The sequence below is a fragment of the Phocoena phocoena genome, chromosome 10 (genome assembly GCF_963924675.1).
Source record: "Phocoena phocoena chromosome 10, mPhoPho1.1, whole genome shotgun sequence".
In the NCBI taxonomy this organism is placed as follows: Eukaryota; Metazoa; Chordata; class Mammalia; order Artiodactyla; family Phocoenidae; genus Phocoena; species Phocoena phocoena.
Genome location: NC_089228.1, coordinates 32,240,299 through 32,253,152, shown reverse-complemented (window position 1 = coordinate 32,253,152; position 12,854 = coordinate 32,240,299). Strand labels below are relative to the sequence as shown.

Sequence of the window (12,854 nt, the reverse complement as noted above, 5' to 3'; positions counted from 1 at the left end):
GCCAACAATGTATCTTAATGTAGCTCCTCAGAATGTGGCCTCTGGAAGGACTGGACCTCTCTCCTTGTCCAACTAGAGTTCATTTGCACAAAGGAGGCCACCAGTTTTCAGACTAGTCTTGACTAACTTGAGAAAACGCTCCCGGCAACAGTCTGCAGAGAAGCTGTCAGAACAATAACGTGAAAGCCAGTTACCGTTTCTGATGTGGTGTCTGGAAAGATGTCAACTGTGATTAGAGGGACATTTTCCTTCTGCAGCTGTCTCTGAAAGTGGAGGAGGGCCTCATCACAACCTCAAATTATAGGAGAGAGGTAAAGGGCCGCCAAACACCAGGGACATGCAGGTATTCAGGGAATCCTTCCTTCAGCAGCACTATCATGTCCTGTCAAGTTTTGAGTAAAAAAGCAAAAGTTGTGATAAGCCACAAGTGGGCTGCAGGGAGGGGGAAAGGACTTTGTGCTAAATTTTCTAATCCTGAATTTTTGCTTCAAAGCCCATCCCAATCACTTTTATCCTGAGGTCTGAAACTGAGATCTGGATTTTGCAGAATCAAAGCATATTCATCCAGCATTTAATCCATTTCCCAGGAAATCAGTGTTTTACTAAGAGTAGAATTCTTTCATGTCCAGATCTTTCCTGGGCACTTCTAAGGCCTAATCCAGCACACAGAAAAAGCTCAACAAATGTTTGTTGACTGACACACATGAACAAATGAATCCAAGATAGTGAATATAAAACTGTAGAATTTCTTTTCAGAAAGACTAAAACACCAAGATGTGCCATCCATAAAATTCCATTTTTGACTCTGGGATCCACAGTATTTCTCATTTCTTGGCAATAGAAATCCAGGGACTTCCCTGGTGGTCCAGTGGCTAAGACTTCACGCTCCCAACGCAGGGGGCCTGGGTTCGATCCCTGGTCAGAGGACTAGATCCCGCATGCATGCTGCAACTAAGAGTTCTCATGCCGCAGCTAAAGATCACACATGCCACAACTAAGACCCGGAGCAGCATGCATGCATGCATGAATAAATAAATAAATAAATAAATAATCCAGGAACAACAAGAGACTCAGATGAATGAATTTCACTCTATAGTTTCATTCATTCAACAAATATTTTATTGAGTACCTATTAGGTGCCAGGCACTGTGCAAGCTGCTGTAGATATATTGGTTAACAAAAGCGATATGGTCCCTGCCCTCAGAGGGGACAGAGACGAAAAACAATAAGCAAATAAAAAAGCTATTTTTAGGGTGCACTAAGTGTTATGAAGAAAGTAGACCAGGGTAATATGAAAGCCTATGAAAGGTGGGGAGGGGTGAAACTACCAGAGAGAGAGGTCAGGGAAGCTTCTCAGAGGAGGAACATTTGAGATGACACCTAAGTGATGGGATGGAGTCAACCAAGCAAAGATGGGGATAGATGGGGAGTTAGAGCTCCTAAAGGCCCCTCATCATTAAAGGTTCAAGTTCTTTCCTTCCACACACAGTCCCTAATGCCTGTTCTGATTGGCCAATGCCCATGGATGTGTGCTGGTTCCATACCTGGTGCCTGTTCTGATTGGCCAGCGTCCATGAACATGATTATTTATGTGGAAGAACATCATCTCCTATTAATAAGAGAACTGTACTGAGGCAATTTTCTTTCTCAGTTTATTTGAAGAGAAATTAAGGGTGAATAATTTTACTCATCTTTGTGTTATTGTTAGTCATGAACACGGTCCTGAATTTCTCAAGACTTGTAGTGTCTGTAAGACTCTATGCAAAGTCAGGTCTGGTCTACTTTTTTTTTTAAAGGTTGGAAAAATTACTTTATGAAGCCTTAAGAAGCACTGAGTATAATTAAACTGTAGTCCAGAGTTAGATACAATTTAATATAGTTCAATTCCAAAATAAAAGTTATTGTAGGTGAGACCACGAAATTTCCTAACATGTCATTTTAATATGTTGTGCTAAATTTTCTAAAACAACTCAGAGGAACAAATATTTACAGTAGATGGAGTATTTATGAGAACTCTGGCATCACCTATATTATATACATGTATATATGTGAATATATATATAGAGAGAGAACCCAAGATTATATGAACTAGGAAACATATGTTGTATATTTCAACAGCAATACTAGAGTGCAGAATTTGAGACTAGGATTTATAACATGGGATTTGGAAAAGGAGCAGACATCTTGTTTTCAAAACCTGAAGTTTTTCTCAAGACCCAAGTCAACACTGTAACTGCCACAGAACAGGAAAAAGGGAAGCTTTTCTCGCTTCAATTGTTCATCTGCATCAGAAAGTCCAGTATCCCTGAGACAGGAACCACCGCAATAAGAAGGGAGTGAATAGGTTCTCCCAAAGGAAGACGGTTACTTCATTATGCCTCCTGCCCTGGTCACCAGGAGCAAACTTTGCATTTCCCAACCTAATGCTTGGCAGCACCAAGACGTTTCAGTAATGGTTCATCATAAACCCTGCATTCTCCATCTTCATGAAATAACCTTGTCTCCCATTGAATTTCCTTTCCCTTCCTTTCTTGGGCTTCTGCTCTTTGTCTTTCTTCAAGTCTATGCTTGGCTTCAGTTGCTGCATCAATGTCTCTGATTTTTAAGTTGAAAGTGACACCCTTCCAAAGGCAGTGGGTTTCGTACTCATTCTGATCTTCCAACTTCCTCACTTTCTTCTTGATTATAGGCAACTTCTTGGTATCTATAAAAACTACATTTTCCCCTGTTGAGTATTTTGCATACAGTACACCATTCCATTCCCCTTCAATTGAGCAGAAAGACTTCTTGTCATTTGGAGAAAAAATCTCAGCAGTAATTCTGTGCTTCTTGCCCCCATAGAAAGGTTTAGTGTGGAAGACGATATTGGCACTTTAGCCAGTTTTGGAACAATTAATATTGCATTCTCCACCTAGTTCCACCTAGGGCACTGTAAGGATAGACCTTCCATAACCATTGGGGAATGTGAGAATGTAACGTTCATCAGGGTCTAGACACAAGACACAGCCCTGTCCTATGTTGTGCACCCCAACTGACATCCCAAGGAATTGTGATTTGGTCCAGATATGAGCATTGAATTGTATCTTCTTGTTAAAACACTCAGCATAAAAGGCTGAAACTGGTGGATCATGGTTATGCTGTTCTTGGAAACCCAGGGAATTGGTCCTTCTGAAACTAGCTCCACATTCTCTTCAGTATCATTGGTAATGTCCAGTGATACTGAAGGATCTCACCCAAAATGGGGTTGTACGGCCTTTTGGCAACCAATCCTTTCCTTCCTGCGTGAAAGGCTAAGAGGTACCATTTTACAACCTGAACCATTCAGTCTCTGGCATCCTTCTGGTCACTAATACTCACAACAAGGTCCGGATGTGCAAAAAAGTCTGCATGCATTTCTAAAAGAGATCTTCTTTCAAGAGTAAATGTTGGAAGAACTACTTTAGTAAGATCCATTCCAAGCCTAACCTGTGACAACAAAAGCATGATAACACTCTTGTGCTCTTCCACCAACCCTGCCTCCCCTTCATCATCTCTATCATCATGTGAATAGAAAAGGTGAGCATCACTTGTTCCATTGGACATGGAAGAATTAACTGATTCCGTGGTATCTGGGCACTTTAGACTATTTCCTGAGCTGCTGTGTGTCAAGACTGAGGCAGAACCGGAGGAATCTATTAAGTGCTTTGGGGATGAGCCACTTTGATGGAATTCATCCGCATTATAGAATTCATCTTCACTGCTAGAATAAGAGAACTCTGGGACTGTGTTTGGAGACAAGCTGGCATGGCCTGGAGAAGTGAGACTGCTACTAGGTGGTGAGTGCTCACTGCCTGTACTGTTTGGTGTTGGAGTCTGATGATGTCCCAAGATAGGAGCTAATACAGGTCCAACTGGTAGAGAAGATGGACGCTGCTCTGACTTACACAACTGAGTGGGTTCTGGAGGTAAGACAGTCTGGGAGGGCATTGTGCTGACCACAGGTTCCAAGGGACTAGGTTGATATATTGCATCCATAGGATTAATAGTACTTTTAGTGATCTGCAGCAACACAATGCAGTGTTTAATTGATTCTACCATGCTATTTGCTGTCTCTTTGAGAGTTTCAATTTTCTTTCTCTGTTCATCGTCTTTGCAGTTTTGAAGTTTGTCGTCAAAAAGCTTTAACTGTTCTATCAAGATCTGTAGGTAAGCATCAGCCTCTGTAAGTTTCTTATCAAAGTCTTGGATACTAGGAACAAATCCTGAATCCAAACCTCCGCAAGTAGCTGTCAAGCCAAGGCCCCCACCCTCTGTGCCTCCAGGGAAGGGAGCCGAGGGCTGCTTCTGGGCACCCCCTCTTCTACCCCCTCTGCTGGATCACGAGGCTGATGCCTGGTCTACTTCTCGTCTCTAACCTCATTCCCTTTGCTCTGCGCTCCAACCTCCCATAATCCCAATTCCTCTTTCCCCTTGTTTCCTCTGCCTGGAACCCTCTTTCCTACCCCTTTTCTCTCAGCCAACTCCTCCTCATCCTTCAGATATCAGCTTGACATCCAAGATAGCTCCAAACCACATTAAATCTCCCAGTTATGGCCTCTCAGCCTCATGTGCCTCCTCTTTGTTGTACGAACCCTATTAAAATGTTACCCTTGGGGCTTCGCCGGTGGCGCAGTGGTTGAGAGTCCGCCTGCCGATGCAGGGGACGCGGGTTCATGCCCCGGTCCAGGAACATCCCATGTGCCGTGGAGAGGCTGGGCCCGTGAGCCATGGCTGCTGAGCCTGTGTGTCCGGAGCCTGTGCTCCGCAACGGGAGAGGCCGCAACAGTGAGAGGCCCGCGTACCGCAAAAAAAAAAAAAAATGTTACCCTTTACTTGTGTGATAACTTGGTTAATGTCTGTCTCCTCCCTCAAGCTAAGTTCAAAGAATGCGGAAACCAGATCAAGTTCACTTACTGTGATACTTCTAGCGCATTCTGTTATGTGGGCACATAGAGTATAAAGCTTTGCGGTCACCATCTTGAAACTCTTAACTTTTTTAACAAAGGACCTGAATTTTCATTTTTCACTGGCCCCTGCAAATTACGTAGTCAGTCTTGGGAAGGAAAGAATGTATAGGGGCTCTTCTGTGAAGAATACTCATTCTGAGGCCACCATCCCTAAAAACCCAAAGCAAGTTTGACTACCAAGCATTGATTTGTTCAAATATTAAACAAATATTTATTGGACGTTATGTGCCCACATAGTGGAGCCCTGCTGAGTGCAGAGCTCTGTCCATGAAGGTGGCCCTCTTCCTGCCTTCCTCTTGGACTTCGTGATCCCATGCCAATTAAAGATGCTTCTGACTTCTTGTGGGATATATCTCACCCTAGACTTCACCACTCTCTGAACAATCTGTTGATAGGTTTCACAGGACAGGACCTCGTTGGCACGGGCCCAACCCTGAAGATAAGAAGTACTTTCCCCATTAGAACTTCAGTCCTGCCTTCAACCTGCCAATAAGACTCAGGCCAAAACAGAAACTTCATCTTGCAGAAGTACTTTTTTAATCTCCCTAATTTTAAAGGCCTGGTTCACCTCAGGATATTGTAAAAGGTTTGCCAGAAAGTGGCTCTCTGAGTTTGGCAACACTTGCCTGCTGCGTTTTAGCCTGGGCTCATCACTGATGCATCAACAAACATTTACTTTCAGTAGCCACAGACTGACAATGCTGCTCTACTCACTGGATATCTCAGATTGACAAACAATGGACAAATGCCACACAGTATATTAAATTTACAGGCAAGTTTGGAAACACTAAGTTTGTTAGCAAATGGTAATACCATATTGAAAGAGGAACAGCAAAAATGGAAAACGATGTTACTCATCAGAACAGAGTATCACCAATATGTTAGGGAAAATGGCAGAGAGAGCTGAACACCAAGAATTTCAATATATTTTTGAACTTTAAAGAAAGAAAAGTGATGTTGCTTTACACCATTTGGATATATACCTTGGGGTACTGTTTCCCAAAGGATCAGTCTGGTACCTTGTGGCTTGTAAGATCATTTTAGGCAGTATGCTTACCAGCTGCCTTGGTTTGGGCTCCCCCCAAAGCAGATCCTGGGTAAAGATTTAGGTATAAGCTGTTTACGTGGGAGGTGATCCCCAGGAAGAACTGGTGGGGAGTGGGAAAGTGAGGTGGCCAAAGGAGGGAGGCCACAAAACATTGTAAAGCCACCAGGTTACAGCTGTGGGCAGCCGGAGTAAAACCCACTGGGGCCCCCCCTGAGAGACTGTGTAAGACACACCTCATAATTTTCCACTAAGGGGTGGGGAGGTGGAAGTATTTAATCCACCAACTCCTGCCTCTCACTGATGGGGAGGGGCCGCTCGGGACGTTAACCCCCTTGGCTGGAAACCCCTGAAAGTTGAAGGACACAGGAAGTCATAAATGGGTCTAGGGGACTCTGGAGGTGATTTCTGGAGTGAGCCTAGGCAATATGAGTGGGGCATTGGGAGAGTCTGCTCTGACAGGCTTTACCCAGCAGCAGATCACGTAGGAAAGTTATCATGTTTTTAATTCACTGTCCATTCTCAGTCCATCAGACTGGGGCTACCTCACCTTTAACACCCACCCAGTGCTTACCAGCCTCAATCTTTCCCTCTCTCCAGGGTGCGAAGAGACTCAGGCAACAGCATCTAGCTAGAATTTAGTTACTCTGTTTTGTGGGTATCTATTTATCTTAATACCTATATTCAAATTTGGGCCAGCATACTGGTTTTACATTATAATAATACAACCTTTCCATTAAAGATAACTATAAGGGAAAAACTGTCGGTCTGTAGAAAACTATTAAGTGTTTTACAATGTTAAGGGCTATGGTAAAAGATGATTCATAAATGAGTGAGGTTTAGGAAACACTCTCTTTGTGGAAACTCCCTCTCATAACTGTCACACAAAGTAACTGGCCCACGATCTTGCTGCTCCTGACAAGTACAGAAAAAGTGACACTCTGTTGCCCTCTTCCCTGGAATGAGTGAAAAGAGACTCCTACCCCACCCACCCCCCCAACACATGCCCATCCTTTCTGGAGAAGATCTGTAGCCCTCCATCTGCCCAGTCATGGATTAAAAATGAAATTTGTATCTAACAGGTCTAACTTTAGCCACAGGAAACAGGAGCACTTGGGGGACCCAAAGGGTTAGCCAAGCTTTGTTAAAGGATGGGCACATTATCTTTTCTGAACCTTCTTCCTTCCCCTTTTTGGGAGGGGAGGGGTGGAGGCTAAGCTTTGGGGAGTGATCGGGAAGTGAGGCCTGTTGGATCTGTTTCCTGGTCAGCTGTGTGGGAAGTTTCACTGTTGTCACTGTCTGCCTCTCAAACTTATGCTACATATCATTAGGACCAAGTGATGCCCACTTTAGAGTATACTATAAAAAATATTTTGATGATGAAAATCACTCAAATGAGGAATTAAAAAACCCTCTATGTTGAAAATGTCTAGACACCTTGACCACAAATACGAAATGCTTCTGTGAAGAAAAGAAAGTTTAAACCTAAGTAGTTTTTAAAACTTACATTTGTATATATTTTCTAGCTTACTTACAATGTGCACAATTTATAGGTCTGCTTTATAAATTTTCATCAGAAGTTGCCAGATCACAAGTGTTGTTACTCTGATCTGATGCATAAGTAGCAAAATAGAGAACAATTATCCAGTGGTTACCTATTTTTTAAGGTCATCGAACTAACTGTATGACCTTAGGCATTTCACATTCCTGCTCTGGATCTCAGTTTCGTTATCTGTAAGATGAGGGCATTGGACCAGGTGACCTCCAAAGTTTCCTTCTAACATTGTATGCGTGTATGACAACACGTAGCCAAGGAGATTGCTGGGTAAGGGGCGGGGGGAATGAGAATGGCAGAGATTGGGAAACACTTTCTAGAAGTAAATATGATATTCTGTTTTTGCCTCAAAGTCACAGATGACAATAATCATAGCTGTAAATTATGGTTTTGAAACACAATGTCTGTGTCCAGATTCCAGCACAGCCCAGAGCACTACACAAAGAAGGTGATCCACCAATGTGTGTTGAATGAGTGGACAAAGGCACCTTCCCTGAATATCTTTTGAGGACTCAAGGCTAATGCCCAATTATTTACAACAGCCAAGATATAGAAACAACCTAAGTGCCCATCAATGGATGAATGGATCAAGAAGATATGTGTGTGTGTGTGTGTGTGTCTGTGTGTGTCTGTGTGTGCAGTTAAAATAACAAGATGCCATTTCACATCCATCCATCAGATTGGCAAAATTAAAAGCCTGACAATACTAAGGGTTGGAGAAATGAGGATTCTCATCCAAGGCTACAGGGAGAGTTACAGACTGGAGAGTAACTTGACAGCTTCCAGTCAAGCTGAGGATAGGCATGTTTTCCTGCCCAGAAACCCACTTTTAAGGACATAGTCTAGCGTAATTCTTGCAGGTGGTGGGCACTTAGAGGCCTGTACTTGAGGGATGCTCAGGATGTTTGTAACAGCAAAAGACTGGACATAACGGAAATATCTTGTAGTACGTAGATGGAGTATAGGACATGCACCAACATTTCCATCAGTGAAAACCCATCCATCAATCAGGTTCCTCCTCTCACACATACCTGCCCAGACCATTACATTGCGCTTGGATATGCAAAACACACATCAGCTCCAACACTGCTAGTTCATGCCTCCCACCTGACTCATGTTTGGATAGCTGCATTTGTTTCCCTATAGTTTATTTTGATCCAACCAGAATTACAAGCACACAGGGCCTCCTTGCTTCTAGACTAGTGGTTCTCAAAATTTTTGGTCTCAGGACCCCTTTATACTTTTAAAAACTATTGAGAGCCCCAAGAGCTTTTGTTTATGTTGGTTATATCAATATTTGCAGTATTAGAAAATAAAATTAAGAATTAAAAACTTTCTTTCTTTTAAAAAGTAATGAGTGTATTATTACTTCTTAATCTAATTATCACATTTTAATGAAAATTAACTATATTTTCCAAAACAGAAAAGCAGCATTGCTTCATACTTTTATAACTCTCTTTAATGGCTGGCTGCACAGAAGACAGCTGGATTCACATATCTGCTTCTGTAATGAATCTGTTGTGGTGTGTTATTTTGGTTGATGCATACGAAGAAAATCTGTTCTGTAGTTACGTAGTTAGTACTTTCTAGGTCTCAGGAACTCCTTGGATCACACTTTAGAACCACTGTTTTAAATCACCCTACATTCTGCCAAAAGTTGTCTTTCACACAAACACAATCGTCATTTCCCGCTTCCCTCAAAGCGTGAATGGCTGCCTATGGCTCATAAAGTTAAGTCCGAATTCTGCACAAAAACCCTTCCCATTTAGCCAATCTCGTGTCTGTCCAAACTCCATTACTGCTCTACTTTATATACTGGTACTCTACCCACCTCCGGGTACACACGCATGCCTGCTCTGTTCTGCTTGTTCGTGCCTCTGAGCCTCAGCTTTCCTCCTGCTAAGACTCCTGCGTATCTCTTGTAACCCCGTCCAAAGGTCACCTCCTCTAGGAAGCCTTCTCTGATTCACCCTTCCCTTGGAGTTTACTTTTTTGTGTTTTAAATACTTATTTTTTGAATAAGTAATTGAAGTGCATTGGATTAAATTCCAAAAGGGTATGCTGTACAATAGTAAGTAGACTTCTTTCCCACATCCATCCCTTCCTCTCCCAGGAGGCAACCATTGTGATTGGTTCCTTCTACATTTTTCCAGAGCTGCTCTAGACGTAAATAGGCTAGTCATTTCTTTTACCCAAATGGCATCATACTATATGCACTGCTCTACACTTGTTTAACATTATAGCTTGGACATCAAATTAAAATTGGCCTCATTTTTTCAATAGTTGAAAATTACATTTTTAAACTGTACTATAGCTTATTTATTCAGCCCCCCCATTAACTGGATACGTATGGGGTTTCCAGTCTTTTGCTGCAGCAAATATCCTTCTATAGAAATCAATCTACACATGTGAGAGACTCTGTGACATTAATATCCAGGAGTGAAACTGCTGGGTCCAAGGGAATGTATATTTGTAAGTTTGATAAACATTGTCAAATTGTCCTCTATAAAGACTGTTCTAATTTATACTCCCACTGCCATGCATGAGAGGTCCTATTACCCTTGCCAAGCAGCGTTATCCAACTTTTCAATCTCCGTCAATGTGGTAGATGAAAAATGATACCTTGGTTAAGTTTAAATTGATATTTTTCTAACAAGATCAAATCTCTAGAGCTATGCTATCCAGTAATGGTAGCCACTAGATACATGTGGCTGTTTAAATTTAAATTTTAATTAATTAAAGTTAAATAACATTTAAAACTCAGCTCCTCAGCTGCACTAGCCTCACGTGAAGTGCTCACTAGTCACCTGTGGCTAGTGGCCTCTGTGTGAGACAGTGCAGATACAAAACATTAGTATCACCGTAGAAAGTTCCACTGGACGGTGCTGCTCTACCGCACTGTCCAATGGCTACCATGAGCACACACGTGGGTACTGAGCACATGAAATGTGGCTAATCTGAAGTGAGATGTGCTCTAAGTAGATAATACACACTGGATTTCAAAGACTTATTATGAAAAGAAGAATGTAAAATGTCTCCATAATAATTTTTTGTGTTGATTATATGTTGAAATGCTAATATTTTGATATACTGGGTTAAATAAATCATTAAATTAATTCCATCTGTTTCTTTTTACCTCTTTTTTTCTTCTTTTTTTTCTTTTTACCTCTTTTAATGTGGCTATTAGGAAATTTAAATGTACACATGTGTCTCACATTCTGTTTCTATTGGACAATGCTGCTCCAGAGGGCACAGTGTACTCTTAAGACCTGGATTTTAGCATTTTTCCTTTTACACAGAAATAAGTGTAGCTACTATTGCTATAAAGAAAAACAGACTCATTGGAATCTCTTTTTCCTCCTAGCCCTTCCCTGCCCCATGCAGACAGGGTGGGCGACAAAAGGAGAAAGGGCGGCAATGATCTTGATGACGAACAATCAGCCCTGAAACAAACCAGTACACTTCCCACCTGGGCGGCCACAGGCAGGAACCAGTGGCATCGCTGACCCCGAGCAGGGCCTGATTTCCTGGTGGCTGTTCAAACAATGTACCAGAGAACAAAGTGCCTTCAAAACTAAGAATAGAAGAATGGCTCCAAATAAGATTTCCAGGACTCTGCAGGAACAAATTCCTCCCCTGCACCGACCCTAACCCACTTTCCACCCCTTGGCTTGACCTGGCCCCTTGGCTTGACCTGGCCCCTTGGCCTGACAAATGTCCTGTCCCAGCCCCAAACCCCCTGCATTCTCAGCAGTCTGTACACACAGACTGAGGGATAGAGTGGAAAGGGGAGACCCAGAGAAAGAGGTGGGCGGCAAGGGCTCTGCCCTAAAGGGCTGACGCGACAATGGTTCTATGGTTGAGACATGGCATATATGTTTCCGCCACCTGTGTCTTTAGCTTTGGCTATGAGGGTCAAGAAAACAGTTTTCACCCTTGGATGGGCACTGGCAAAGAGGGATGGGTGGACCAGTTTGTGCCCTGGCACTGACGTCTTTTTGCCTGTGAGACAGGGTTTTGTTAGTAGGAAAGAAACACGAATGGCAGTTAGGTATAAACAGTCCATGATAGTTGCCACCATGATTAAAGAATACAATCTATTGTAGTAAACTCAAACTATATCTAGGTAGAATTTTTTTTAACGTTCAATTACCTTTTATTCTACTAAATAAACCAGTTTTAACATTTCAGTGTATATTCTTTCAGACTACAAAATTGTGTATGTTACATACAATGATATAAACATGCTGTTTTATCACGTTTCATCTCACTCAAAAATAAATACAGTTCTTCCATGTTAAGAAAAAAAAAAAGAAAGAAAACAGTTTTGCAACATGATCCTTCAACTTGATAGATCAGAACATTTTCTATCCAGGTACTGAGGGAATGAGACCTAATTGTATCTGAGCATAAGTCATCTGCTTATAGTTCATTTGCATGTGCATAGAGTCACAGAACTTTCTGACTGGATGAGATAGGAAAGCTCATATATTTTATAGATGATACAACTGAGACGCAGAGAGGTTATTTCGCTTGTTCAAAGGCACACAGCTAATGATGATGATGATCATCGGATGAATGGATAAAGAAGATGTGGCACATATATACAATGGAATATTACTCAGCCATAAAAAGAAACGAAATTGAGTTATTTGTAGTGAGGTGGATAGACCTAGAGTCTGTCATACAGAGTGAAGTAAGTCAGGAAGAGAAAGACAAATACCGTATGCTAACACATATATATGGAATTTAAGAAAAAAAAATGTCATGAAGAACCTAGGGGTAAGACAGGAATAAAGACACAGACCTACTAGAGAATGGACTTGAGGATATGGGGAGGGGTAAGGGTGAGCTGTGAGAAAGCGAGAGAGAGGCATGGACATATATACACTATTTTACCAAACATACGGTAGATAGCTAGTGGGAAGCAGCCACATAGCACAGGGAGATCAGCTCGATGCTTTGTGACCGCCTGGAGGGGTGGGATAGGGAGGGTGGGAGGGAGGGAGACGCCAGAGGGAAGAGATATGGGAACATATGTACATGTATAACTGATTCACTTTGTTATAAAGCAGAAACTAACACACCATTGTAAAGCAATTATAGCCCAATAAAGATGTAAAAAAAAGACACTCATTGGTCAACCAATATGAGTTAGACCCTGAGCCTGACACTGGCATACAAATATGGAAAAATGCTTCTTCCACTGGATGAAGTGTTTAAGAGATGGAAGGGAAGAGAAGAGGGTGGGGATGGAATGAATCATTAG

The 12,854-nt window shown here is 42.1% G+C and overlaps 1 pseudogene; it reads right to left on the bottom strand.

The window, feature by feature from the left end:
* Window positions 1-2,420: 2,420 nt before the first annotated feature.
* LOC136129262 (oxysterol-binding protein-related protein 9 pseudogene) lies at window positions 2,421-4,260 on the bottom strand (annotated as a pseudogene).
* Between the last annotated feature and the right edge of the window lie 8,594 nt (window positions 4,261-12,854).